Consider the following 24,388-nt stretch of genomic DNA (forward strand, 5'->3'; position numbering starts at 1 on the left):
TGAGAAATTGAATACAGACAAATTTTTCGATACTTTTTTGAGTCTTATATACCACCGAAATGTCACAGAAAGCATCAAATAGTATATGAATGACTATCTTGAATACAGACACATTTTTAAATGCTTTTTGGAGTCTTATAAACCACCAAAATTTTACAGATAGCACCTCATACTGTCTGGATGACAAAATAAATCCAGACAGGCTTCTCAAGGCTTTTTTGGAGTGTTATACGCCACCGAAATGTCACAGAATGAACTTAACATTCTACGGATGACTAATTGAATACAGACAAATTTTGAATCACTTTTTTGGAGTCTTATATACCACTGAAATTTAAAAGAAAGCACCTAAAACTGTATGGATGACAAACTGAATTCAGACAAATTTTTCAATGCTTTTTTGGAGACTTATCCCACCAAAATGTCACAGAAAGCACCAAATACTGTATGGATGACTAATTGAATACAGTCAAACTTTTAAACGCATTTCTGGAATCTTTTATGCCATCGAAATATCACAGAAAGCACCTAATACTGTATGAATAACTAATTGAATCCAGACAAATTTTTAAATGCTTTTTTGGAGTCTTATATACCACTGAAATGCCACAGAAATAACCAAATACTTTATGAATGACTATTTGAATACAGACAAATTTTAAACTCTTTTTTAAAGTCTTATATACCACCTAAATGTCACAGAAAGCACCTAATACTGTATTGATGACTGATTGAATCCAGACAAAATTTTCAAAGATCTTTCCCTTCCAAGCCCTGCGCCTAAACAGAAGTTTTATACCAGATCTGGGGTATTGGTGTACCCAGGAGAAACCGCACAACAAATCAGTGCATTTTCTCCTGCTATCTTTGTGAAAATGCTAAATTTGGGGCAAAAGTAAAATTTTTGTGGGAACAAGTAACACTTTAATTTTTTCCTTCCACATTGATTTAATTCCTGTAAAGCACTGAAGGGTTAATGAACTTTTTGAATGTGGTTTTGAGGACTTTGAGTGGTGCAGTTTTTAGAATGGTGTCACTTTTGGCCATTTTCTTTCATATAGGTCCTTCAAAGTCACTTCAAATGTGATGCGGTCTCTAAAAAAAGTTTTGTAAATTTTGTTGTAAAAATGAGAAATTGCTGATAAACTTTTAACCCTCCTAACAAAAAAAATTCAGACTTAAATATTATGCTGATGTAAAGTAGATATGTGGTAAATGTTATTTATTAACTATTTTGTGTGACATTACTCTCTGGTTTAAAGACATAAAATTAAAAGTTTCAAAATTGTGAATTTTTTTTACATTTTCAAAAGATTTCTGATATTTTTTACAAATAAATGCTATCAATTTCATTCTAAATTTACCACTAACATGAAGTACAATATGTCACAAAACAATTTCTCAGAATCACCAGGATACATTGAAGTGTTCCAGAGCTATAACCTCATAAAATGACAGTGGTCGGAATTAGTGATGATTGAACGTGCTCGAATAATGTGTTAACCAAGCATGCTTGGGTGTTATCCGTGTATCTTCGGAGTGCTCGTATAATATGTTCGAGTCTCACGGTTGTTAGACAGCCACAACACATGCAGGGAATGCCTGTTTGACAATCTCCGCATGTGTTACGGCTTTCTAACAGCCACAAAATATGCAGCTGCGGGGACTCGAACATATTATTCGAGCACACCCAAGATACACGGATAACACCCGAGCGTGGTCGGATAACACGTTATTGCTCATCAGTCATCATCACTAGTCAAAGTGAAAAAAATTGGCCTGGTTAGGAAGGTGAAAACAGGCTTTGAGGTGAAGGGGTTAATGGACTAATACCTGAAAGGGAGATGACAACAAATATTCCACTTAGTAAAACCCTTTTTCCAGCTGGAAATATTAATAATCTTATTAAATCTACGAACAGATGTGGGAAAACTTACATAACTGGATATTTGTTTCCAATAAAACATTTTATTACATGTACTGTATACCTGCGGGTTGTTACATTTTTATTAAGTTGTTAAATAGTTTTCAAAATGTTTTTTGGCCAGAAAGATTGAATTGTATAATTACAAGCGTTTTCCATGGTTCTTAATTACAAATTACGAATTAATCTTGAATATTTGTGTGGAGCCCCAAAGTAGGCTCTGTTTTCAGCAAAGAATAGTCATATCGATTGTGCAGGAGAAATAATAGGAAACAATGACATGCCTTGCTAGATTATTGGGTCCCATGCCATCTCCTTTCAGGTACAAACTAATTGCAGTGGAAAAAACTGATGGCGTTGCTGTGTTTATTCATTATTTCTTGGTTATGACGGCATACTTTGTCAGAGCACTAACATGTATTGACCATTGATTCCCTAATAAAAGAGGTCATAGAGTATAGTGTCTGGTTAGAGAACTTCCTCTCGCATCCCGGCCTTCCATTTACCTCTCAGAGTTGATTTTCAAGCTACAGTGTATATATACATTAATTGATAGCCATCTGTCAATCAGTGTGAGTTGGGTGAGGGGAAGCTGCGGAAAATTCACCTTATGAATACAGTGGACGTATAACTATAAGCACGCTCAACTCTTTGATCACTCCTATAAATCAAAAGGAATAATATTTATGGACATTCCCCTTTAATATGTTACATATGACAGAATATTCAGGCACTTTAAATAGTTGAATGTTCATTTTCTCTTAAGATCTGAGTATCTATAGGGGTGCAGTGGTTGCAGTTACCTATGAGACCTGGTGCCTAAAAAGACTTCTTCACAATGTAAATTGACAGCAGTGACAATAATGTAATAGTTGCAGTGGGTAAAGGGGTTCAAAGTAAATTTCTTCATTACAGGTTCCTTGTAACCGAGCATAAGGAGGATGAAACCAACAAAAACTGGGTCCCCTGTCTTCAAGGGCCCCAAACAGCATGGATTTCCTCTATTGCAGGTATGCCTCTATTGATGGAACCTTATTTTTTTTGTTGGGCATTAGACTAGGGTATCTGTCAGCAGGGTTTTGATATGTAATCTGAGAGCAGCATGAGGTAGTGGAAGAGACACTGAATTCAGGGATGTGTCATTTATTAGGCTGTGTGCTGTTGTTTCCATACAATGAGTTTTATCACCAGGATATTATCACTGACTGGACTACAGCTCTCATGAGCCCTGGTCTGACCACGCCCCCTCCGGTGATAAGCAGCCTACTGTCAATATACAATATACACAGAAAGCTGTGGTGTGGGCGAGGGTAGCTCACAGCTACGGCGCCCTGTAACCTAAGTGATTTATCATTGAAATCAGGGTATATTTTCCTGCATTATGCTGCTGTCACATGACGCCATTGCAGTAATACAGGTACATTTGTTTAGTATTTAGAATATAGCTATGCACTTGGTGTTTTATACCTTTATCCACATGTATTTGAATGAATGTAAATGACATATTTTTGGTGTGGAAAAGTATTATTTAAACAAGCACAACATGAAGCTGCTAGGAATTATTAATTAGTTGATAACACAGAGCTAAAGCTATTTTGGCCATCGCTTATTTTAAACCAGATAAGGCAGATATGAGGCACCAACTGGAACTTAATATCTGAATAACTGTGGTGCAATAAATTAGTGACCATGACTCACAAAAGTACAGGATAATACCATAAATTTCAGGATTAGGCCCTGGGAAGGGGTTTTCATCCTTCATGATTTTTTTAAGCAATATGTATAAAATGGCTTTGGCTCTAAAAAGTCTGCCTTGAGCCAAACATGTTCATGACACTCAGCCCCAGAAGACTCCAGATGACTTTTCAACGTCTGCTTCCAGTATTTTGACAAACAGGTGGCAAAATGTCCTGTTCCATTTTAGCTGTGAGAACATACTCAAGGCCGGTTTCACACGTCAGTGGCTCCGGTACGTGAGGTGACAGTTTCCTCACGTACCGGAGACACTGACTCACGTAGACACATTAAAATCAATGTGTCTCTGCACATGTCAGCGTGTTTTCACGGACCGTGTGTCCGTTTGGAAAACACGGAGACATGTCAGTGTTTGTGGGAACGCACGGATCACACGGACCCATTAAAGTCAATGGGTCCGTGTAAAACACGTACCACACACGGATGTTGTCTGTATGCTGTCCGTGTGCCGTGCAGAAAACAGCGCTACTGTAAGCGCTGTCCCTCCAGCTTGTGGTGCTGAAGTCCCATTCATTTCTTCTCTTCAGCAGCGTTCGCTGGAGAGAAGGAATGAAAAATCATTTTTTTAAAAAAAATTTTTGTTTTTAAAATAAAGTTCCCGGTAATCTCCCCCCTCCCACCCCCTGTGCGCCCGCCCGCTGGCATTAAAACACTTACCCAGCTCCCTCGGCGCTTCCATACTCTCAGCGTCGCAGCTCTTCCTGTATGAGCAGTTACGTGGTGCCGCACATTACAGTGATGAATATGCAGCTCCACCTCCCATAGGGGTGGAGCCACATATTCATCACTGTAATAAGCGGCACCACGTGACCGCTCATACAGGAGAAGCTGCCAGCGCTGAGAGGAGAGAAGAGACATCGCGGGAGCTAGGTGAGTATTTCTAAGCAAGGGGCCGGGTGGCGCACGGGGGATGGGAGGCGGGAGCTCACCAGCAAACTTTATTTTTAACAAAAAATAACAAAAACTTGATCTTTCATCTCTTCTCTCCTGCGGGGGAGAAGAGATGAATGCCGGCTTCAGCACCACACAGGGGGGACAGAGCTTAATGTAGTGCTGTCTCTCATGCACGGTCCGTCTGGTCCTCAGGCGGCACATGGGCGGCACACGGATGCCGCACGTGTTCCACACTGATGTGCCACGTGAGCACACGGACACACGGACACGGATAATTCTGGTATCGATTTTTCCGGTACCAGAATTATCTGGACGTGTGGGACAGGCCTTATATGCTGTCACCGGACATACTTAACCTGTTCTCTCTATGTAAGCTGAAAATATGTAAAGCATTTAAAGTATGGGACTGCAATGATGAAGGATTATAACTGAATTTGAAAGAAATCGTTTAACATGTTTAGATACTATTACGACTTGTTATATATAAATGTTACATAAAGGTGACTGCAGTGGAAAATATTGCATTGCTTATATTGTGAGTGGCCAGAATGATTTATTAAAGCATACCCCTTAAATGTTCATTAGGATAAGAAGTTCAGTGTAAATTTAGGTTTCTATCGAGGAGCAGTTTTGTCTTGAGAAATGGGCAAAAATCCCAGTGGAAAGCTCATAGAGACTTATCCAAAGCAACTTGCAGCTGTAATTGCCACAGAAGGAGGCTCTGCAAAGTACTGACATTAGGGGGGTGAATAGTTATACACACTGAAGTTTTCAGCTATTTTTTCCTATTTCTTGTTTGCTTCTCAATAAAAAGAAAACCAAATGTTCACAGTTGTAGGTATGTTCTTTACATGAACTGATGAAATTCCAGATAGTGAGGTAGCAAAACATGAAAAATGCCGAGGGGGTGAATACTTTAGTAAGTCACTGTATTTTATCCTAGTACAATAGATTTACATGGCAAATTTCAGCAGCTGCTCCCCGTAATATTTAAAAGTAGAAAATAATAAAATAAATTTTTTTAACCTCTTTCTGATATCGGGTGTAATAATACGCCGATGTCGGACACCCTCCCTTTGATGTAGGCTCCGGTGGTGAACCCACTTCTTTTCCGGCACATGTCAGCTGTTTTGAGCAGCTGACATGTGCCTCTAACAGCTGCGGGTGGAATCGCGATCCACCCACGGCTGATATCCCGCTAAATGCTGCCGTCAAACTCTGACAGTGGCATTTAACACGCGCTTCTGGCAAGCGCACCGTAAATCCCACCCATCGGTACCTGTGTCACATAACCGCAGATTGCGGATGGGTTGGCTGGACAACCAGAAGTCTCCTGCAGACCTCTATGGTTGTCACTGCCGGATTGCTATGAGCGCTGCCTGGTGGTCGGAGCTCATAGCATGTCAGCAATTCTGCTACATACAGGCAATCTGATCATCGCCTGTATGCAGCAGAGGCGATCGGGTTATGGCAGCTTCTAGTCTCTCATGGCGACTATTGAAGCATGCCAAAAGTAAAAAAAAGTATTTAAAATGTAAAAAAAACATAAAAGTTCAAATCACCCCTCTTTTTCCCCATTCAAAATAAAACAATAAAAAAAATAAAACATACACATATTTTGTATCACCACGTTCAGAATCACCCAACCTATCAATATACAGAAAGATTTAACCTGATCGCTAAACAGCATAATGAGAAAAAAGTAAAAAACGCCAGAATTACATTTTTTTGGTCATCGCAACATTACATTAAAATGCAATAACAGGCGATCAAAAGAACATATCTGCACCAAAATGGTATCTTTAAAAACATCAGCTCAGCACACAAAGAATACGCCATCACCTGATCCCAGATCATGAAAAATAGAGACACTACGAGTATCGGAAAATGATGCAAATTTTTTTTAACAAACTTTTTAATTTTTTTTAAATCACATAGAAAAAAAAGAACCTAGACATGTTTGGTGCCTATGAACTCATAATTACCTGGAGAATCATAATGACAGGTCACTTTTAGCATTTAGTGAACATAGAAAAAAGCCAAACAAAAAACAAGTGTGGGATTGCACTTTTTTTTTGCAATTTCACCACACTTGGATTTTTTTTTCTCCAGTTTTCAGTACACGATATGTTAAAACCAATTGAGTCATTCAAAATTACAACTCGTTTTGCAAAAAACAAGCCCTCACATGGCCACATTGACGGAAAAATAAAAAAGTTCTGGCTCTCGGAAGAAGGAGAGCAAAAGACGAAAATGCAAAAACGAAAATAAAATACCTCCGTTGTGAAGGAGTTGAAGTAATTTTTGATATTTTATCAAATTAAAAACATCTAAATGTTTGGGAGGATGGGGAAGGGTAATGTGAGTTAGCAGGTTTGTAGACATGCAGTAAATTCCAGCAGAACCTATATGAACCAAATGAAATCAGAAGCATGCTGAGTTAATGGTCCCATTATAATAGAAGACCTATTAGGGTAAGTTCACACTAGGTGTATTTTCAGCACCTTTTTACTGCAGCAAAACCTGACCTCTTGGCAGGAAAGAAGCTGCAGAAAAAAAGCATTTCCCTTGGTTTTTCTTGTGTGTTTTTTGCTGTGTTTTTGTGCGGTTTTGGCACGCTAGATTTGTCTCTTGTGCATGCTGATAAAGTTTAGTGTTGAAAAAATTGTCCTAATGTATGGGAATCAGGTTTTGGAAATAAAAAAAAACACGCAGCAAAACATGATACCTATGGTTTTGGAGCGTTTGTTCTGTGTTTTTTTAACCACCCATTCAAGTCAATGGGTAAAAAACGCTAAAAAAATGCTGAAAAATGTGACACGCGCTATGTCCAAAAATGCAGCAAAGCACAAAATACCGATGACAAAAAAACATTGTGTGTGCATGAAATTTCTGAAATCTCATAGGCTTTGCGGGTACTGTAAATAGTGCAAAAAAAACGCATTAAAAATGCAGCAAAAATGCGCTGTGTGAACTTAGCCTTTCAGCTCTATACAGGACATGGCTGTGCACAAAACTCACAAAAATTTCCATAAATTTTTGGCTGAGAGAAACTAATTATATGTCTCCCAATATTTTTGCCCAAATCTCTGGGACAACCTAGGATACTCCCCAATATATATAGAACAGAGAAACGGAGTATATAAATCCCAATACACATATTTAAAAATATACGTTTTTTTATTGGTCATCAATATTATAAAACATTACATCAATAATATAAATACATATACAACACAGGATAAGGTGAGGAGGAAACGGATGGTAGCGGCGAAACAGAAAGAAAAGTATATATCACATCCCTGGGGCTGCTAGTACAAACTCACAGATGTGAGAACTTCATGTGAAAAATGTGACAGTTAAATTATTAGTTAAAGTGTCATAGTTAGTGTTGAGCATTCCGATACCGCAAGTATCGGGTATCGGCTGATACTTGCGGTATCGGAATTCCGATACCGAGATCCGATACTTTTGTGGTATCGGGAATCGGTATCGGATCCATAGTGATGTGTAAAATAAAGAATTAAAATAAAAAAATATTGATATATTCACCTCTCCGGCGGCCCCTGGACATCACCGCTGGTAACCGGCAGGCTTCTTTGTTTAAAATGAGCGTGTTTAGGACCTGAGAATGACGTCGCGGCTTCTGATTGGTCGCGTGCCGCTCATGTGACCGCCACGCGACCAATCACAAGCCGCGACGTTATTCACAGGCACTAAACTTCTTATTCTAGGAATTTAGGACCTGCGAATGACGTCGCGGCTTCTGATTGGTCGCGTGGCGGTCACATGAGCGGCACGCGACCAATCAGAAGCCGCGACGTCATTCTCAGGTCCTAAACGCGCTCATTTTAAACAAAGAAGCCTGCCGGTTACCCGCGGTGATGTCCAGGGGCCGCCGGAGAGGTGAATATATCAATATTTTTTATTTTAATTCTTTATTTTACACATTAATATGGATCCCAGGGCCTGAAGAAGAGTTTCCACTCCTTCAGACCCTGGGAACCATCAGGATACCTTCCGATACTTGGTGTCCCATTGACTTGTATTGGTATCGGATATCGGTATCGGCGATATCCGATACTTTTCGGGTATCGGCCGATACTATCCGATACCGATACTTTCAAGTATTGGACGGTATCGCTCAACACTAGTCATAGTGCAAAAATATTACCATTTCTAAGTACCAAGCAGCTTACCCATCATGTATGGATGTCCTCCCAAGTTCCGCAGGCAGCCCCCCTGACGCACGTTTCACGGTCTGCTTTTTCAAAAAGGGGTCTTTTTTGAAAAAGCAGACCGCGAAACGTGCGTCAGGGGGGCTGCGTGCGGAACTTGGGAGGACATCCATACATGATGGGTAAGCTGCTTGGTACTTAGAAATGGTAATATTTTTGCACTATGACACTTTAACTAATAACTGTGACATTTTTCACATGAAGTTCTCACATCTGTGAGTTTGTACTAGCAGCCCCAGAGATGTGATATAGTTCTCCCTTTGTTTCGCCGCTACCATCCGTTTCCTCCTCACCTTATCCTGTGTTGTATATGTATTTACAGGTCCTTCTCAAAAAATTAGCATATAGTGTTAAATTTCATTATTTACCATAATGTAATGATTACAATTAAACTTTCATATATTACATAGTAACATAGTAACATAGTTAGTAAGGCCGAAAAAAGACATTTGTCCATCCAGTTCAGCCTATATTCCATCATAATAAATCCCCAGATCTACGTCCTTCTACAGAACCTAATAATTGTATGATACAATATTGTTCTGCTCCAGGAAGACATCCAGGCCTCTCTTGAACCCCTCGGCTGAGTTCGCCATCACCACCTCCTCAGGCAAGCAATTCCAGATTCTCACTGCCCTAACAGTAAAGAATCCTCTTCTATGTTGGTGGAAAAACCTTCTCTCCTCCAGACGCAAAGAATGCCCCCTTGTGCCCGTCACCTTCCTTGGTATAAACAGATCCTCAGCGAGATATTTGTATTGTCCCCTTATATACTTATACATGGTTATTAGATCGCCCCTCAGTCGTCTTTTTTCTAGACTAAATAATCCTAATTTCGCTAATCTATCTGGGTATTGTAGTTCTCCCATCCCCTTTATTAATTTTGTTGCCCTCCTTTGTACTCTCTCTAGTTCCATTATATCCTTCCTGAGCACCGGTGCCCAAAACTGGACACAGTACTCCATGTGCGGTCTAACTAGGGATTTGTACAGAGGCAGTATAATGCTCTCATCATGTGTATCCAGACCTCTTTTAATGCACCCCATGATCCTGTTTGCCTTGGCAGCTGCTGCCTGGCACTGGCTGCTCCAGGTAAGTTTATCATTAACTAGGATCCCCAAGTCCTTCTCCCTGTCAGATTTACCCAGTGGTTTCCCGTTCAGTGTGTAATGGTGATATTGATTCCCTCTTCCCATGTGTATAACCTTACATTTATCATTGTTAAACCTCATCTGCCACCTTTCAGCCCAAGTTTCCAACTTATCCAGATCCATCTGTAGCAGAATACTATCTTTTCTTGTATTAACTGCTTTACATAGTTTTGTATCATCTGCAAATATCGATATTTTACTGTGTAAACCTTCTACCAGATCATTAATGAATATGTTGAAGAGAACAGGTCCCAATACTGACCCCTGCGGTACCCCACTGGTCACAGCGACCCAGTTAGAGACTATACCATTTATAACCACCCTCTGCTTTCTATCACTAAGCCAGTTACTAACCCATTTACACACATTTTCCCCCAGACCAAGCATTCTCATTTTGTGTACCAACCTCTTGTGCGGCACGGTATCAAACGCTTTGGAAAAATCGAGATATACCACGTCCAATGACTCACCGTGGTCCAGTCTATAGCTTACCTCTTCATAAAAACTGATTAGATTGGTTTGACAGGAGCGATTTCTCATAAACCCATGCTGATATGGAGTTAAACAGTTATTCTCATTGAGATAATCCAGAATAACATCCCTCAGAAACCCTTCAAATATTTTACCAACAATAGAGGTTAGACTTACTGGCCTATAATTTCCAGGTTCACTTTTAGAGCCCTTTTTGAATATTGGCACCACATTTGCTATGCGCCAGTCCTGCGGAACAGACCCTGTCGCTATAGAGTCACTAAAAATAAGAAATAATGGTTTATCTATTACATTACTTAGTTCTCTTAGTACTCGTGGGTGTATGCCATCCGGACCCGGAGATTTATCTATTTTAATCTTATTTAGCCGGTTTCGCACCTCTTCTTGGGTTAGATTGGTGACTCTTAATATAGGGTTTTCATTGTTTCTTGGGATTTCACCTAGCATTTCATTTTCCACCGTGAATACCGTGGAGAAGAAGGTGTTTAATATGTTAGCTTTTTCCTCGTCATCTACAACCATTCTTTCCTCACTATTTTTTAAGGGGCCTACATTTTCAGTTTTTATTCTTTTACTATTGATATAGTTGAAGAACAGTTTGGGATTAGTTTTACTCTCCTTAGCAATGTGCTTCTCTGTTTCCTTTTTGGCAGCTTTAATTAGTTTTTTAGATAAAGTATTTTTCTCCCTATAGTTTTTTAGAGCTTCAATGGTGCCATCCTGCTTTAGTAGTGCAAATGCTTTCTTTTTACTGTTAATTGCCTGTCTTACTTCTTTGTTTAGCCACATTGGGTTTTTCCTATTTCTAGTCCTTTTATTCCCACAAGGTATAAACCGCTTACACTGCCTATTTAGGATGTTCTTAAACATTTCCCATTTATTATCTGTATTCTCATTTCTGAGGATATTGTCCCAGTCTACCAGATTAAGGTCATCTCTAAGCTGTTCAAACTTTGCCTTCCTAAAGTTCAATGTTTTTGTGACTCCCTGACAAGTCCCCCTAGTGAAAGACAGGTGAAACTGCACAATATTGTGGTCGCTATTTCCTAAATGCCCAACCACCTGCAGATTTGTTATTCTGTCAGGTCTATTAGATAGTATTAGGTCTAAAAGTGCTGCTCCTCTGGTTGGATTCTGCACCAATTGTGAAAGATAATTTTTCTTGGTTATTAGCAGAAACCTGTTGCCTTTATGGGTTTCACAGGTTTCTGTTTCCCAGTTAATATCCGGGTAGTTAAAGTCCCCCATAACCAGGACCTCATTATGGGTTGCAGCTTCATCTATCTGCTTTAGAAGTAGACTTTCCATGCTTTCTGTTATATTTGGGGTTTGTAACAGACCCCAATGAGAATTTTGTTACCATTTTTCCCTCCATGAATTTCAACCCATATGGACTCGACATCCTCATTCCCTTCGCTAATATCCTCCCTTAAAGTGGACTTTAGACAAGACTTTACATAGAGACAAATTTACATATTATAGATTCATTATCCACCAACTGAAATTTGTCAGGTCTTTTATTGTTTTAATACTGATGATTTTGGCATACAACTCCTGATAACCCAAAAAACCTGTCTCAATAAATTAGCATATCAAGAAAAGGTTCTCTAAACGACCTATTACCCTAATCTTCTGAATCAACTAATTAACTCTAAACACATGCAAAAGATACCTGAGGCTTTTATAAACTCCCTGCCTGGTTCATTACTCAAAACCCCCATCATGGGTAAGACTAGCGACCTGACAGATGTCAAGAAGGCCATCATTGACACCCTCAAGCAAGAGGGTAAGACCCAGAAAGAAATTTCTCAACAAATAGGCTGTTCCCAGAGTGCTGTATCAAGGCACCTCAATGGTAAGTCTGTTGGAAGGAAACAATGTGGCAGAAAACGCTGTACAACGAGAAGAGGAGACCGGACCCTGAGGAAGATTGTGGAGAAGGACCGATTCCAGACCTTGGGGAACCTGAGGAAGCAGTCGACTGAGTCTGGTGTGGAAACATCCAGAGCCACCGTGCACAGGCGTGTGCAGGAAATGGGCTACAGGTGCCGCATTCCCCAGGTAAAGCCACTTTTGAACCATAAACAGCGGCAGAGGCGCCTGACCTGCGCTACAGAGAAGCAGCACTGGACTGTTGCTAAGTGGTCCCAAGTACTTTTTTCTGATGAAAGCAAATTTTGCATGTCATTCGGAAATCAAGGTGCCAGAGTCTGGAGGAAGACTGGGGAGAAGGAAATGCCAAAATGCCTGAAGTCCAGTGTCAAGTACCCACAGTCAGTGATGGTGTGGGGTGCCATGTCAGCTGCTGGTGTTGGTCCACTGTGTTTCATCAAGGGCAGGGTCAATGCAGCTAGCTATCAGGAGATTTTGGAGCACTTCATGCTTCCATCGGCTGAAATGCTTTATGGAGATGAAGATTTCATTTTTCAGCACGACCTGGCACCTGCTCACAGTGCCAAAACCACTGGTAAATGGTTTACTGACCATGGTATTACTGTGCTCAATTGGCCTGCCAACTCTCCTGACCTGAACCCCATAGAGAATCTGTGGGATATTGTGAAGAGAAAGTTGAGAGACGCAAGACCCAACACTCTGGATGAGCTTAAGGCCGCTATTGAAGCATCCTGGGCCTCCATAACATCTCAGCAGTGTCACAGGCTGATTGCCTCCATGCCACGCCGCATTGAAGCAGTCATTTCTGCCAAAGGATTCCCGACCAAGTATTGAGTGCATAACTGAACATTATTATTTGTTGGTTTTTTTGTTTGTTATTAAAAAACACTTTTATTTGATTGGATGGGTGAAATATGCTAATTTATTGAGACAGGTTTTTTGGGTTATCAGGAGTTGTATGCCAAAATCATCAGTATTAAAACAATAAAAGACCTGACAAATTTCAGTTGGTGGATAATGAATCTATAATATATGAAAGTTTAATTGTAATCATTACATTATGGTAAATAATGAAATTTAACACTATATGCTAATTTTTTGAGAAGGACCTGTATATTATTGATGTAATGTTTTATAATATTGATGACCAATAAAAAACGTATATTTTTAAATATGTGTATTGGGATTTATATACTCCGTTCCTCTGTTCTATAGAACATGGCTGTGGTAGAGTCATGCGCATTATCCTGTGTTTAGACAAGAACTGAAGATCCAGACTACATACTTGCTGACCCATAGCTTCCGGACATAACGAATCTTCTGCAATGACAGGTCCTGGTTATAGACCTGCCATGGATGGTCTCTTACAAGGAATAAAGAAACCACTAGGTTCCGTTGTGCCAGTGAGATGCCACTTGAGGAACGTCAGGCTTTGGCTGGTTCTGGCACAGAAGAGATGCTGCAGAAAATCAAATGATGTCAGAAATGAGAACTTGGTTTCACCTACTCCTAAGGCAGAAAATGCAGCGCGATGAATATCCCACCCATCCCCCCGAGGTCTGTAATAGTTGTGGAAAATTGTTGTGATCTCTCATCCAAGTGTGTGAATTCCATCGCTCAGGAATATAAGTGAAACCATTGCTTAAAGGGACACTGTCACCTGAATTTGGAGGGAACAATCTTCAGCCATGGAGGCGGGGTTTTCAGGTGTTTGATGCACCCTTTCCTTACCCACTGGCTGCATGCTGGCTGCAATATTGGATTGAAGTTCATTCTCTGTCCTCCGTAGTACATGCAAGATTACCTTGTGCAGGCGTGTACTATGGAGGACAGAGAATGAACTTCAATCCAATATTGCAGCCAGCATGCAGCCAGCGGGTAAGGAAAGGGTGAATCAAAAATCCCAAAACCCCGCCTCCATGGCTGAAGATTGTTCCCTCCAAATTCAGGTGACAGTGTCCCTTTAATGTTTCCTAATGGCATGGCATGCACATGTGGCTGTGGAAAACATCCTGCTTTTCGCGATAACCACCCAAGGTTGAAGGAATAATATGTTCATATGTTCATATACAGAGCAGTGCGATATTGTTAGCATACTGTAATTATCTTGGGTTTCAAAGTCATTTTAAAGTGTTGTAGAGGATTAAAGAAACATGCCTGCTGCCTTCCACATACAGCGCCACTCTAGTGTATGGGCAGTGTACGGTAGTTACAACCCAGCTCCAGTAAATGGCGTCAAAGTGTACACCGTCACTTAAGAATCAGAGTTCAGACAGCATGTCCATTTTCTATGTCCATCACACTGGTCACGTAACATAGTCTTCTATGTACTGCAGGGGCTTGTTGCCTGCTGTCAGTGCGAGATAATTCTGTCCGGCGTGCCCATAGGGAAAACAATTTAATTATCACGTAATTTCTGTTATTTTAAGGAAACCTGTCATCTGATTTCTGCAAACCCAAACTGTGGCCAGCATGAATCAGATCTTGGCAGCGCAACTGCAAACATGTATGTAATCTGAAACGCTCCGGCGTTGCAGAGAAAATAAACCTTAACCCATACACGCTGCAGCCCTTTTTCATTTTTTTTCCTGTTTTTTCCTCCCCTTCTTCCCAGAGCCATAACGGTTTTGTTCTTCTGTCCACATGGACACATGAGGGCTTGTTTTTGAGGGACGAGTTGTATTTGTGAATGACACTATTAATTTTACCACATAGTGTACTGAAAAACAGTAAAAGAAATTCCAAGTGCAGTGAAATTGTGAAATTGTGATATTGTTTTTTGGAAATTGTTTTGATGCTGTACATTTTGTGGTAAAAATGTCCATGTGTTATGATTCTCCTCATCAATACGATAACGGCGATACCAAACATGTCCACATTTTTTTATTATTTTAGTGGCAAAAAAAAATCTGAAGTTTGCAAACCAAAAAATATTGGGCGTTGTGTCTGCATTTTCCGAGACCCATAACATTTTTATTTTTTGTCCGATGGAGCTGTGTTTGGCTTATTTTTTGAGGGGCGACACATTGTTTTTATAAGTTGCATTTTGGGACAGGTGTGATTTTTTGATCGCTTGTTACAGCATTCTTTGTAGTATTGTGGCAACCAAAATAACATAATTTTGGTGAAAAGGAGGTGATTTGAACTTTTTTTTTCATATTTTTTAAACTTTTTTTTACTTTTCAATGATTTTTTAGCCCCCTAGGGGACTTAAATATGTGATCATCCAATCGCTTGTGTTGTATGCAGCGATTCTCCAGCATTGCTTATATATAGAATAAATCAAAGTCTCCTTTGAAGCCAGGCCGCATGCAGAGTTTCAAAGGAGGTCCACAATGACCCCCGGCTGTCATGACAACCGACCTGCGATCATGGGTGTGCCAATGGGCTGAAGTAAAGACCATCTCTATTTTTTTTTTTCATCAATGCACATTATTAACATGTCTGTTGATTCTGTGATTTTGATAATTTCATGACTTTTCCTTCTTGGCGTTGCAATTTCTATGTTGTGGTGTTTATATACCGTATTGCAAATTGGAAATTTGGAACAGGGTATATAATGTTGTATACCAGCAATGATGTTGGTCCCTGACAATACTGCAGGTTCCACATCCTCCTCTGATGCACTAGTAAACACAAGGTCTACTTGCGACCTCTTTCTGGTCTTAGCATAGCCTTTCACACCAGCTAAACCTAGTGTTGCATCCAACGTCCCTACCAGGTGAATGTAATGACTGCCACCAACATTCTCATGTGCAAACTGTTTTGCTATTTTAGGTCTACAGAAACTCTGTCTTAAATCTTTCTCTAGGTTCATATAGTGTATCTTAAACTATTCTCAGCATTTGGAGTACCATTTCTTCTAGTCAGGCCCAAGGTCACATTGCCATTCTGGCATGATCCCTAATTGATGTGAATTCAGTAGCTAAAAGGTATAATCCTCTAATTCTTTACATGCATGACATGGCAGATAACATTGCAACATTCACAGAAGGCAAAAAAATTCTCTCTAGGTGTCGCTAAGTGATTCTTGCAATATATTCTCTCATTGTGGTTGTTTTTGGATCTGTCCCTTTCAAGCCACAATCTTCAGGCTGATCTGTCCAGCTGCTCCCTTTAGCCTAGACTTTCCAACCAGAATGGGCTTTTTGCAGATTCCCCATTAAGTAAGGTATTTGGCTGTTCTGTCCAGGATCGACTATCTAGCTCTCCCTCTAAACTGACTTTTCCAGTTTTTCTTTTAGGGTAGGCTTTGTTGAATATTCCCACCAGGCTAGCCCCTCATGTAGCTCTCTATTTAAAGGGACACTGTCACCTGAATTTGGAGGGAACAATCTTCAGCCATGGAGGCGGGGTTTTGGGGTGTTTGATTCACCCTTTCCTTACCCGCCAGCTGCATGCTGGCTGCAATATTGGATTGAAGTTCATTCTCTGTCCTCCGTAGTACATGCCTGCACAAGGCAATCTTGCCTTCCGCAGGAGTGTCCTATGGAGGACAGAGAATGAACTTCAATCCAATATTGCAGCCAGCATGCAGCCAGCGGGTAAGGAAAGGGTGAATCAAACACCCCAAAACCCCGCCTCCATGGCTGAAGATTGTTCCCTCCAAATTCAGGTGACAGTGTCCCTTTAAAGTCAATCTCTCACCCCCTGGATGAATTTAAGCTATTATTTTGGGCATACAGGTAATAGAATGGTTAAACTAGTCTTACCAGCATGCCTCATAGCGGAACAGTGACTCACCGGCGACTGCGCAGAAGAACGATGAAGACTCTGCCCATAGAAGAGCAGATAAGGTTCGCGTCAGTGGACAGCATATTCTGTGTGACGTGCATGGGATGAGGGTGCTATAAGGGTATGTGCATATGATGCGGATTTTGCTGCGGATCCACAGCGGATCCGCAGCTGCGGATCTCCAGTAGTTTCCCATGAGTTTACAGTACAATGTAAACTTATGGGAAACCAAAAACGCTGTGCCCATGCTGTGGGAAAAAACACACGGAAACGCAGCTTTTTATTTTCCGCAGCATGTCAATTGTTTGTGCGGAATCTGCAGTAGAAAACGCGATAAATCCGCAGTAAAAACCGTAGTGGTTTTCCCCTGCGGATTTATCAAATCTGTTGTGGAAAAAATCCACAGAGGAGCTCTATACATGTTCACATGCCCTTATAATTAAGAGAGGAGGCCAGGAGTGTGGTGCCTGGAAGAAATCATTAACATAAAACATTAAAACTTCACCACAGCTATGAGGCCTACAGGTAAGACTAGTTTAACCATACTATTACCTGTATGCCCTTCGTAATAGCTTGAATTTCTCCAGGGGGTGACAGATTCCCTTTAAGCTGAACTCAGTAATTTCTACTTTGTAGTTAATATAATAAATATTTTATATAGCGCTAACATATTCCACAGCGCTTTACAGTTTTGCACACATTATCATCAATGGGGCTCACAGTCTAGAATCCCTATCAGTATGTCTTTGGAATGTGGGAAGAAACCGGAGTGCCCAGAGGAAACCCACGCAAACATGGGGAGAACATACAAACTCCTTGCAGATGATGTCCTTGGTGGGATTTGAACCCAGGACTCCAGCGCTGCAAGGCTACAGTGCTAACCACTGAGCCACCGTGCTGCTTCACTTCACAATACTAGTGTAGTTCTCTTGTAAGTATTTATATAAGGGTAGAATTAATGGGAATTAAGACTTAATATTTTCATGTTCCACTCCAGAGTTTATTTTCATCTTTCCTCTTTTGAGACTGGTCATGCGGGGGTTAATCTCAGCCTCGTTCTTGAGCTAGCTAGGGTATTTCAGTCCCTCACAGCCTGCCTACCGCTGTTAGTGATAGTTCATGCTTCCCAGCTTGAGCCTCAGACCTGTATCCTGATTTTGGTGATCCATGTGCCTGTACCCGTGTATGACTCGATCTGTTCCCTGGACTTCGGCTCTTGTTTTCTGTCTCTGATACCACGTTACCCTCCTGGTTCTGACTTTGGCTTGTATCCCGACTTTGTCTTACGTCTCACGTTTTGGTTACCACGTTCTCGGTAGGCTCTGATTCCTTGCGTGTCCCTGACTATTCTCCTGACTGCCCTTGTGTGCAGTGCTGATATCTCTGTGTATGACCTTGGCTTGTCTGACTTCTCTCATTACCTGTGACACCTGTGCCTGAGCTCTGTCTTACTTCGCTTAGTGTTTAACCTCTCTATCCTCACCAGCCCCCCCTGGCGGAGGTTTCATTACAAATATTTATTTTATTAATATAAAATCATCTATTTTCCTCAAAAATATGTTAAAAAAACGACAAACGTAAAACTCTGTCCTTTGAAAAAATCATATACCATACATTAAAAAAGTACACCTCTGAATAGCATAGTTAGATAAGATAGTAAACTTGAAATTTGGTCCATATGTGCCTAATTTTGCTCATGATGACCCAAGGAGGCTAATAACCACACTATTCCTAAAGTCTATATCTTACAGTCAGTCCTGAGAAGGTACACCGCCTTAACAAGAATGACCACGAACCAACTTCTGAACGTAATTCCTGGTTATACCCCTTATTGAAGATCTCCATTGTCTCCAACAAGTTCTTCAGGTAGACCAGTTGTTAAGACTTCTTTTGTAAGGTGTGAGCTAGACAGTGGGTATCTGGTCCTATCTTACATGAGGACAAAAATAATTTATTTTCAAAGTCGTTCTTCACAGAAAATCTTTTTGGCAAAGAAAGAAGATATATTGATGATGTGTTTAGAATCTATTAGCTTTTCTGATAATGTTGATGGTTAAACAGAGATCATATTGTAGCAAGTAAATTCTCTTAACATAAAAGTAATAGCGTCAAGTCAAATTCCTAAAACAAACACAATCTTTCTGCCAACAATTATCTTAGTGTGCTAACTCAGGGAAAAGAGCATCTGTTTTTCTTTTAGTTAATACCAAGATATCTAAGCTATAAACAGTAAGACATGGTTTTAAATCTACCAATTCCCTCATAACAGAAAACTTGGATATACAGTATAGAAGAAATAAGTAGATCGATAGTCCCATACTCTTTTTTACTATGCTTTTGGCCATCTCTCCTTTTATGCCCTAGTGAACTCTTGTTCTTAGTACACTTATAGATGCATTTCAGAACAAATCAAACTGTACTCTAGCTAAAGTATTTCCTCTGTATTTTCTATTTGGCTTTGGCAAGGAATTTGTCACAAGGGTGTCATGCTGATTTTTTATTTGTTAGAAAGTATTTGGCAATTATTCGATTACAAAAAAGAAAGAGGAAGGGAAAAATAATAACAAAGATAATGCAAAACAAAAACCATCAGCCACTGTGAAATAGACATTAAAATTGAAATGTTGGGTTGTGTTTTTTACTCTTTTTAAAACTATGGTCTATATTATAATTGAGTGCTGAGCATGTATAACTGTCATAATGTAATGCAAGAACAGAAAACTTTATGTAAAATAATTGTGAAAAATTGCAAGTGTAAAAATATACATTGCTTAGTTAAAAATATAAAAACCTGACTAATTTACTATTTCTCATATTTCACACTCAATTTAATATGAAAACGCATACAAATTGCTATTAAAGTAGACCTGTCAGGTCAGATAACGCTATTAACCTACAGATAGGTGGTTAAACTGCAGGTTAATATCATTAGGAAAGTGCCCGGCTACTGCACTAAAAGTGTGGCACTTCTTGGGAGAAAATTAACTTTATTTATCCCACGTATAAACCTGAAAGGGAACCTGACAGGTCAGATACTGCTATTAACGTTAATCTGTAGGTTAATAGCGTTGGGAAGGTCCCCGGCCGCAGCACTGATAGTGGGGCACTTGGGAGTAAATTAACTTTATTCCTCCCTGAGGCCGCTGACTTTCAGTTAAACAGGAATGCCGTTGCAGGTACTGTCACTGCTCACAGCATAACCGTCACTTTGACTGATAGCCCACTCTGCACTGATGTACTGCAGAGATGACTGTCAGTCAAAGTGCTGGGGCGTGCTTACAGCTGCTGCTCTCAGTGCTAGGGTGTGCTTACAGCTGTCGCTTTCCGTGCTGTGGTGTGCTTACAGCCACCACTCTCAGCGCTGGGGCAAGCTTACAGCCACTGCTCTCAATGATGGGGCATGCTTACAGCCGCTGCTCTCAGTCCTGGGGCGTGCTTACAGCCGCCGCTCTCAGTGCTGGGGTGCACTTATAGCCGCCACTCTCCGTGCTGAGGTGTGCTTACAGCTGGCACTCTCAGTGCTGGTGCATGCTTATAGCTGCTGCTGTCAGTGCTGAGGCGTGCTTAAAGCTGCCGCTCTCAGTGTTGGGGTGTGCTTGCATCCGCTGCTCTCAGTGCTGGGGTGTGCTTATAGCTGCCGCTTTCAGTGCTTGGGCGTGCTTACAGCCTCTGCTCTCAGTGCTGAGGCATGCTTACAAATGCCACTCTCAGTGCTGGGGCATGCTTATAGCTGCCACTCTCAGTGCTGAGGTGTGCTTACAGCTGCCACTCTCAGTGCTGGGGCATGCTAATGTGGCACCCCAGGAGTCCAGGTAGCACAGTGGTATTGCCTGCCTCTTGGGGAGGGTGATGCCATGCCTGGAAGCAAGGAGGATCCCTTTAGCAGGTAACGCGTAAACACAACACTGTTCTGACTCCAGACCAGAAGGGGGAGCTCTAGACCCGGTTTCACAGCAGCATATAGAGTCCAGAGTCACCGCAAGTAGGGACACCTGTAAAAAGGCGTGCGTTGCCTGCCATACGGTACTGTCCTACTTATAGGACAGACAGAGAGAAGACCTTGTGTGAAGCATCAGGCAGCAAGGGACGCACACTACAATGCCATAAGGAAGGCTTTCAACCCCACCTGGCTAAGGGGACTCCAAATCGCTGTGTCTTGGACCATGAATGCATCAGTAAAAGGAAAAGAGACTGCAAAACCTGTGTCTTGCAATTCCTTTCTGCATCCTAACACCCATCATCCTTTACCAACTACACGGGGAGCCCTGGGGACTAAGCTTCACCTGTGGGAAGTCATTCTAACTCTACTGCAAATCCATCAGCCCCCAGCGGACCCCCTTCTAAGCAGCATCGGTCATCCCTGACCAAATACCACAGGTGGCGTCACAAACATTTTCCATTTTTTGCAAAACTTCCCCTTTAAAGACTTTCCCTTTAACTTGGACGCCCAGGGCCACAGAGGTAGGTGTCCTGATGAAGAAGACTTGTACTCTGAAACGTGTTGAATAAATCCACGATTTAATGGCTACACATTTGGACCTTGAATCATTCAGCAGCACAGCTTAAATCCACGTTTTACCCCCTTTTTTTTATCTCTGGTTGGTCATGAGTGGAGCGGTGGATCTGCTGCAGCAGGATATATCTATGTGCCTGTCTTTTGGCTCAAATTGGTGAGTAGATCTGATCTTTCTAATCAATTGTATCTCGGATAAGACCCTATTGCGCTCTTTTCTCCAGCACCATTTATTGGAAGTAGTCCAGTAGAAACGTTAAGTGAAGCTGAATGAGGGATTATATGAGATGCATGTCTTATCATACACTATACTGTAACAAAAAGCCATGACTAGAGATGAGTGGACTCCTGGATGTTCGGGTATGGCGGGTTCGGCTGAACAGTTAAAAAGTTTGTGTTCAGGCACCAGAACAGTACCCAGACCCGAACCCGGACCTCATTTACTAGAATAGGGGGCCCAAATATCCAGTGTTTGCCACGCTGTCATATGCATGACAGAGCGGCAAACACTGCTTCTGATCAGCGGTATGATAGCGTGAGACCCAGCTGTGATCCATGGTATAAAGTTTACCTGCAGTCACTGGTGTCAGCTGATTGTACTACTGCTCCCATCAGCTGCCGCCTGCTGCCGCTAATAGCACTGAGAGCAGGAGTGTCTGATGGGAGTATTCATCAGCCGGCACCTGTGCTGTAAATAACTAATTTTAAAAAAATGGCGTGGGTTCCCCTGTATTTTTGATAACCAGCCAGGCAAAACTGACAGCTGGGGGCTGCAACCCTCAGCTGTCAGCGTTGGCAAAGCTGGTTATCAATAATAGAGGGGTCCCCATGCAGTTTTTTAAATCATTTAACTAAAATTATTGCAAAAACAGCATGGGGTCCCATCCATTTTTGACAACCAGCCTTGATAAAGCAGACAGCTGGGGCTGGTATTTTCAGGCTGGTAAGGGGCTATAGTTATTGGCTCCCCACAGCCTACAAATAGCAGCCTTTAGGCACCAAGGAAAGGCACATCTATTAGATGCACCAATTCTGGCACTTTGCCCGGCTCTTTCCACTTGCCCTGGGGTTCATAGTTGTGGGGTTGATGTCACCTTTGTATTGTCTGGTGACATCAAGCCCTTGGCTTAGTAATGTAGAGGCGTCTATAAGACATCTATCCATTACTAATCCTATAGTTATATTGTAAATAAAGACATAGAAAGAATAAAGTCTTTTATTTGAAATAAAAACAAAACATACTTTTTTATTTAAAAAAAAATCACAGTTATACTCACCTAATACCCATTCCATTGAAGCCCTCGTCTCCTGTAATAAAACAAAAATAAAAAACAACACCTCTCACCTGTCTGTTGTTCTGTCCCACGCAGTAATCCATGCCTGGGGATTAATAGTTTTCAACCTGGACGTGCCAAGATGCAACCGTCCAGGCTGAGAACCACTGATGAATGAGCTGCTGCAATTGTAGAATCAGTGAACAGTGGTGACCTCATCAAGGCTACAACAGGTCACTAAGGCTGCTTCCTCAGCCAGGCCAGTAAACTGCAGTGACCTCCCTCCAGGTAGATCACCGCTAGCAGAGTGAGAAAAAGTCTCATGGTGCAGAGGTTAGTTCACTGGGAGAATTTCACTGTGGTGAATTTGAACTGTGGTGAACTACTCGCCTCTGCACCTTGAGACTTTTTTCACAAATATCAACCCACTTGCCACCACTACAGGGCAAGTGGAAAGAGCCGAGCAAAGCACCAGAATTGGCACATCCAATAGTTGTGCCTTTTCTGGGTGGCTGCGGGATGCTATTTTTAGGCTGTGGAGGGGCAATATCCATGGAACATTACCAGCTTAATAATACCAGTCCCCAGCTGTCTGCTTTAGCAAAGCTGGTTGTCAAAAATGGGGGGGACCCTACAACTTTTTAAAGATTATTTATTAAATAATTAAAAAAAACTGCATGGGGATCCCTCTATTCTTGATAACCAACCTTGTTAAAGCTGACAGCTGAGGATTGCAGACCCAGGCTATCAGTTTTTCCTGGCTTGTTATCAAAAATACATGGAAACCCACGTCGTATTTTTTAAATTAAGTGTTCACAGCACAGGGGTGGCTGATGAATACTCCCATCAGTCGCTCCTGATCTTACTGTTATTAGAAAAAACACCAGAAAACAGGCAAAGGTGCTTACCAACCTAGGCCTTGAATCAAATGCACTATCAAGGTGCAGCGGGCCCAAGTAAAGTTGCAATTACACAGGTGCGGTTATACCAATGAGATAGCCAGCCTACAATGAGGGATTGGCTGCTTGGCTCACAAGTGCATATAAATAATCTGCAGCAGTGTTCACACAGAGAATGCCAAGCATCTGGATCATAGCCTATTAGTAACGCCCTGTGGTGGGCTGCCCAGTGCTAACTGTAATGTGTCCTGTGTGAACAGAGGCCACAATCTACAAAGCCATCTGGGCCCAACTGCACCCCGAAAAATACAAATAAATAAAGTGCACAAAAACATATTAAAATATGTAATGTATTAGTTAATATTATGGCCACAATAGGTAAGCTGGCAACCCACATCGAGGGTCCTCACACTTGCCAGTCCTACTCTAACAGCAAAAACCACAAAAGGAGGAAAAAGAGGAAAAAACCTTCACTATTCTAGAAAACAAACCAGAAAAAGCAGCAGCATAGCAGTAGCAATAGTCCCATCAGCTAACATCAGTGGCCGCAGGTAAACTTTATATTTCCGATCACAAATGCCATTGGACAGCATGGAAACTGCAGCTATCTGACTAGCAGTA

This window comes from Ranitomeya imitator, chromosome 1 (assembly GCF_032444005.1).
Source record: "Ranitomeya imitator isolate aRanImi1 chromosome 1, aRanImi1.pri, whole genome shotgun sequence".
In the NCBI taxonomy this organism is placed as follows: Eukaryota; Metazoa; Chordata; class Amphibia; order Anura; family Dendrobatidae; genus Ranitomeya; species Ranitomeya imitator.